We start from the raw sequence: 6,846 nt of genomic DNA, 5'->3' as shown, positions 1-6,846 counted from the left end.
GTGCTGTGTGGCATTTTCCTTCCCTCCTCCACCACCCCTCCTGGGCTACCTTGGTCGTCATCCCCCTATTTGTGTGATGAATGAATAAAGAATGCATGAATGTGAAGCAACAATGACTTTATTGCCTCTACAAGCGGTGATCGAAGGGAGGAGGGAGGGTGGTTAGCTTACAGGGAAGTAGAGTGAACCAAGGGGCGGGGGGTTTCATCAAGGAGAAACAAACAGAACTTTCATGCGGTAGCCTGGCCAGTCATGAAACTGGTTTTCAAAGCTTCTCTGATGCGTACCGCGCCCTCCTGTGCTCTTCTAACCGCCCTGGTGTCTGGCTGTGCGTAACCAGCAGCCAGGCGATTTGCCTCAACCTCCCACCCCGCCATAATCATCTCCCCCTTACTCTCACAGATATTGTGGAGTGCACAAGCAGTAATAACAGTGGGAATATTGGTTTTGCTGAGGTCTAACCGAGTCAGAACACTGCGCCAGCGCGCCTTTAAACGTCCAAATGCACATTCTACCACCATTCTGCACTTGCTCAGCCTGTAGTTGAACTGCTCCTGACTACTGTCCAGGCTGCCTGTGTACGGCTTCATGAGCCATGGCATTAAGGGGTAGGCTGGGTCCCCAAGGATAACTATAGGCATTTCAACATCCCCAACAGTTATTTTCTGGTCTGGGAATAAAGTCCCTTCCTGCAGCTTTTGAAACAGACCAGAGTTCCTGAAGATGCGAGCGTCATGCACCTTTCCTGACCATCCCACGTTGATGTTGGTGAAACATCCCTTGTGATCCACCAGAGCTTGCAGCACTATTGAAAAGTACCCCTTGCGGTTTATGTACTCGGCGGCTTGGTGCTCCGGTGCCAAGATAGGGATATGGGTTCCGTCTATGGCCCCACCACAGTTAGGGAATCCCATTGCAGCAAAACCATCCACTATGACCTGCACATTTCACAGGGTCACTACCCTTGATATCAGCAGATCTTTGATTGCACGGGCTACTTGCATCACAGCAGCCCCCACAGTAGATTTGCCCACTCCAAATTGATTCCCAACTGACCGGTAGCTGTCTGGTGTTGCAGGCTTCCACAGGGCTATCGCCACTCGCTTCTCAACTGTGCGGGCTGCTCTCATCTTGGTATTCATGCTCTTCAGGGCAGGGGAAAGCAAGTCACAAAGTTCCATGAAAGTGCCCTTACGCATGTGAAAGTTTCGCAGCCACTGGGAATCGTCCCAGACCTGTAACACTATGTGGTCCCACCAGTCTGTGCTTGTTTCCCGAGCCCAGAATCGGCATTCCACCACATGAACCTGCCCCATTAGCACCATGATGCATGCATTGGCAGGGCCCACGCTTTCAGAGAAATCTGTGTCCATGTCCTGATCACTCATGTGACCGCGCTGACGTCGCCTCCTCGCCCGGTATCGCTCTGCCAGGTTCTGGTGCTGCATATACTGCTGGATAATGCGTGTGGTGTTTAATGTGCTCCTAATTGCCAAAGTGAGCTGAGCGGCCTCCATGCTTGCCTTGGTATGGCGTCCGCACAGAAAAAAGGCGCGGAATGATTGTCTGCCGTTGCTCTGACGGAGGGAGGGGCAACTGACGACATGGCTTACAGGGTTGGCTTACAGGGAATTAAAATCAACAAAGGGGGTGGCTTTATATCAATGAGTATTTCAGGCAGGACTTCACGGAGGGTTCCAATAAGAAATGGTGCACCTAAGTAATTGTTCTTATTGGAACAAGGAGGTTGGTCTGGCCTCTGATTGATACATGGCTAGATTTATCTCACTGCATCTTCTCTGTGAGTGACTGCAGTGTGACCTAGAGGAATGAGTCCCCTAGACGGGGGAGGGGGGAAAGCAAATGAGTACAAAACAAATCTGGTCTATTTCTTGTTTTGATCCAGTCCATCTATCTTTTACATCTTTGGCTGGCAGCAGATGGTGCAGAAGGACTGCAAGGCATCCACATCTCATGGCTGCTCGGCAGAAGACGGTGCAGTAGGACTGTTAGCCATCCTCATCTCTTGCCTGCCTGGCAGAAGATGGTACAGTAGGACTGCTAGCAATTCGTATCGCCTGCCTGCTCACCATAAGATGGTTCAATAGGACTGACTGCAGGACTAAAGAGAATGACCTGATCAAGTCACTCCAAATTTAGTTCCTGCGCCCATGTCTGCCCAGGTGCTCCTGGCTGATGTGGCCAGGAGCACCTCGGACATGACGAGGACGGCTACCAGTCGTATTGCACCGTCTGCTACCACAAGGCAATGGGTTGATGCTGCTGTGTAGCAATGCAGTACCACGTCTGCCAGCACCCAGGAGACATACGGTGACGGTTACCTGAGCGGGCTCCATGCTTGCCGTGGTATGGCGTCTGCACAGGTAACTCAGGAAAAAAGACACGAAACGATTGTCTGCCCTTGCTTTCACAGAGGGAGGGAAGGAATGGGGGCCTGACGATATGTACCCAGAACCACCCGTGACAATGTTTTAGCCCCAACAGGCATTGGGATCTCAACCCAGAATTCCAATGGGCAGCGGAGACTGCGGGAACTGTGGGATAGCTACCCACAGTGCAACACTCTGGAAGTCGACTCTAGCCTCGGTACTGTGGAAGCACTCTGCCAAGTTAATGCACTTAGAGCATTTTCTGTGGGGACACACACACTCGAATATATAAAACCAATTTCTAAAAAACCGACTTCTATAAATTCTACCTAATTTCGTAGTGTAGACATACCCTAAGGTGCCACAAGTACTCCTTTTCTTTTTTCATAATGTGAGGCAGTGAGTGTCATTTCTACCACTCACCGTTTCACCTGGCAATGGATGTGTTTTGGGTGGTTGGGTCATTCCTCCACTCTCCCCCCTCCCACCCTCCCCCGCCGCTCCCCGAGTCCCAAGGATTCAAGCTGGTGCATTTTACCAAGACTATTATGACCCCCAGAGGCAAGCTGTAATAAAAGGAAGAGGAACATAGAGACAGGACTGGCTGCAAGTTCAGGAGTAAGTGATGACACATGGTATACGTCAGTGTGAAGCTGGCACTTAGTCTAAAGCAGTCCCTGCCCCAAGCAGCTTGCAGTTTAGCTTAGACAGCTATAGTCCAAACAGTTAGAGATGGGAGAGAGGCATCAGTCACAGTCAAAGTTGGCCCGTGGTGGAAGGCAAGGGGAATGAGTTTTAAAGGGAGATCTGTGAGTCTCAAAGAGGAGCTGCAGGAGAAGTGAGAGACTGTTCCAAGTATAGGGGCATATGGCAATCTATACGGGCAGCAGGATGCAATGGAATCACAGACAGCATGCTATGTGCTTGGAAAGCTGCCACAGCTGCAGGATAGCAGAGAGGGCGGTGACCCTTTCCTCCCTTCCAAGTGCCCCTCTGCACATGGCTTTATTCTGGGTCAGTCACAGGGTTATCAGATTCTTAGGGGCTAACTGAATTTCTTCTACTGGTGGTGAGGGGAGTTCACAGACCATCAGGGTCACCACAATCCTGTTCACGGCACCCCTCTCCCTTGTGACTCTTGGAGAAGATTGCAGCTGGGTTTTGCAGCAGGAGTCACTGAACTCTTCGGCAGCAAAGATCCCAATTTCTTGCCACTGCCCTTAGTGACCAGAGAAGTGCAGAGAGCGTGTTTTAGCGCCACAAAATGGATTCTAATCAGGATGGTCCTTCCATGAAGCATAGAAACCTCTCTAGATGACCCATTTCTAGAGAGGTGCTCCAGAAGACAAGGAAAAGGAACAGCTGGAACTCAAAGCGGTTTGCAGCCAACAGGCTACGCCCTCGAAGCTGCCTCTGATTTACTACCCCAGTGGCTAACAGCAGGGAACACACAATGTGCACAGGTTTCAGAGTAACATTCTTTATAGTACAAAATAGCACCCAAAAGCTCCTACGCCCTGGACAGATGCAGTCCCTGTCCTGAACAGTATACAGCCTCACAGTTTGTCTGACCCAAAGGCTCATCTGCATGAATGCCCTATCTTTTCACAGCTGACACTGCCTGGATCGGAAGTATTTTTCCACATTAGCTCAGCGTTTCAGCAGCCTCTCTGTAACAACTGGTTGGAGCAGCAAAACAGCAAACCCTGGCCGGGTCCCCAGCCGTATATCTTCCACATGGACCCTGGGGACCCGCTAGCCTTTTATCAGATTTATTGGTGCGTCTGGGATGTTTGTTCTGAGGGAAACAAGGGCCCAAAATGCCTGCAACACCCGCTGGAGCTTATCAACATGATTCAAAGTGTTTAAGATTTGGAGCAGCAATAGACTTTGAATCCATGAATCTTTCCCTAAAAACTGGAGCTTTCCCAAAAACTGCTGGAGAGACTACATCCATCTTAGGCCATAAAACTGATCCGAATAACATTTCTAACAGCCACAGCCCGCCCTTGTCCGCCTTGCTGCATCTTAAGTTACAACACAGAGCCATTTGTGGGGAAAGTTACAACTTCCTAGAACTGTTCTAGGTGCAGTGTGGGCACTTCGGGCACGGTCCAGCACCTGAGAATTAATCCAGTAACTGGGATCAAACGGACATCTCCCTGCCCCGCTGCCCTGAGCTCTTTCTTTCCCGTTTTGAAGGCAGCATCTGATGTTAGCTGGGGACTATTCAGTATCACACGTCAATGTCTGGGCATCTCCAACAGCTGGGCTTGCTCTCCTTCCATCAGAACTGGAGGCATCCCAGGATTCCATTTCAGGCTCTTTGCCTTGGGTCAGCGTCTCCATTGCAGAGCGCTGAATATGTAGTTCTCTTATTTGAAGTGAATGTATTTATTTAGGCTCATAACAGACATCAAGACGAGTCTATCCTGCGCTTCAGACACCACATCTGCCCCAAAAGCCTGGGGAGATAGATGGGTCTTGTACCCTGCCCTGAAAATCAGCAGGATCAAGCCATTTCAGCCCAAGCGAGGAGTCCATTCCAAAGTGGAGGGCTCCTCACAGAGAACACTGCAATCAATCAGTCTCCTCTCTCCTATATAAAGGGGGCTCCACCTTGAGTACCCCCAATGCCACAGAAGGAGAGAGCTGTTTCTGCAGCATACAGGTCCCAAGCTATTCAGGGGGACTTTGGAGGAAAACACACAATGCCGTAGACTGCACCTGGAAGCCAACAGGTAGCAGCCAATGCTGACTCTGGAGCCCTTGTGCCATTCCAACAAAATAGACCACCATTGCAGTCTGCAGAAGTTCCCCGTGTAGGCCACGTTGCAGCAGTGTAGTCTGGAGGAGACAAAGACTTGGCTTTCAGTAGCAAAGTTCAAGTCAATAGCAACGATCACATGCTCCAGGCCAAACAAGGATGAAAAAAGCCATTTTGGTCACTGCAGCTCCACCAGCCTCTAACAGCAACTCTGGACCAGCGCTCACCCCAGACGGCAAACTCTGACCACACCAGGCAGACACACCTGGCAAAAGAAGGACTTCCCCTGCCAACCAACTCCACCATAGTTTTATCTGCATGGACTTCAGGCATGTAGCTCTCATCCATGCCCTGGTCTCAGACCCTGGGCTAGGCTTTCAACAGCACTGACATCAGATGAGCTGGATATATAGCTGGGTGTCATCACCATACAGAAACCTCTTAGCCCACATCTCCCCATCAGCCCTCCCAACAGACCCATATACTCATTGAACAGGAGGGGAGGCAAGGTGGAACCCAGCTCCCTTACAGATGCTGAGCAATTGCTCATCACCAGCCATTGGGAACTTTCAGTAAGGAATAAACAGAGCCACCAAGATCATCCTTGTCCGCTCCTGCTACTTTCTTCAGGAGTCTAAAGCCTCTCTCAGTCAACAGTATCAGAGATAGAGCTAACAGTGCCAGTATGGACATCTACTCTTCATACAACATGATGGTGAAAATCTGCTAGACTGATAGCCCTGGAGACTGACGGTCCACAAAAGAAGGACAGCCCAGGTAGCAGCAGGGCAAGTGTCCCTCACCAGTGTGCCCAGCAGGAGAGTTCAAACTCCATGATTCAGTCAGTCCATAACTTCTGTACTAAACATGCCTACTGGGGAGTCGAGAGGTGTTAGTTGTGTTTTCAGTGATGCAGATGCCTGCCCACTGGGAGATGGGCCGAGACTAGGCATTTATTTCATGGAGGGGATGGTCTAGCTGTTGAAGCACAGAACTGGGGGCCAGAATTCCTGAGTCCTAGGCTTGCCTCTGACTTAGGGGAAATAATTTCTCTCCAGAAAATGGGTAATAATATTTCCCTCCCCCATAGACAGACTGAAGATTAATTTGCTAATGTTTAGAAAGGGCTTTGAGGTGAAAGGCTCCATGACTTACTGACAACCGTCAAGCCTTCTCTAGTTCCTGATCCCGGAAATGAATATGAAGTGCTCTCCCAGCACATGCGAATAGATCTTGAATTTCACATCCACAGAAATTCACCGATAGTCACATTAGGATCCCTTTCAGTCCCTGCTAATGACACCTCTGTCTTAATCATTGGCTGTGACCGGCTGGGAGGCTGGTGTCAATCTGAGTAGAAGAGAACAAACTTATTTGGGTTCCTTCACTTCAGCGCCTGAGATACACTCATGGCTAGAACATCCAGAGTAGTTCCCACAGACTGAATCCAATCTTAATGCACAACCATGTTTCCCTTCAAATACAGTGGAGTGTACCAGATGTAAAAAATACTATTAAAGAGCAACAGGAAAAAACTGCAGTGGCCGATTACAGCCTTGTGCTCCTGGGGTTAAAACACTGCAGTCAGGAGCTCTGGGCTGTACTCCCACCTCTGCCAGGCCTGATCTCAACACAGCTATGAACAGCTGCCCATGCACGTTTGTGGAAAGCTAGAGACAGCAAACAAAT

The sequence above is a fragment of the Lepidochelys kempii genome, chromosome 9, assembly GCF_965140265.1.
Source record: "Lepidochelys kempii isolate rLepKem1 chromosome 9, rLepKem1.hap2, whole genome shotgun sequence".
In the NCBI taxonomy this organism is placed as follows: domain Eukaryota; kingdom Metazoa; phylum Chordata; order Testudines; family Cheloniidae; genus Lepidochelys; species Lepidochelys kempii.
This window is presented reverse-complemented; position numbering follows the sequence as displayed.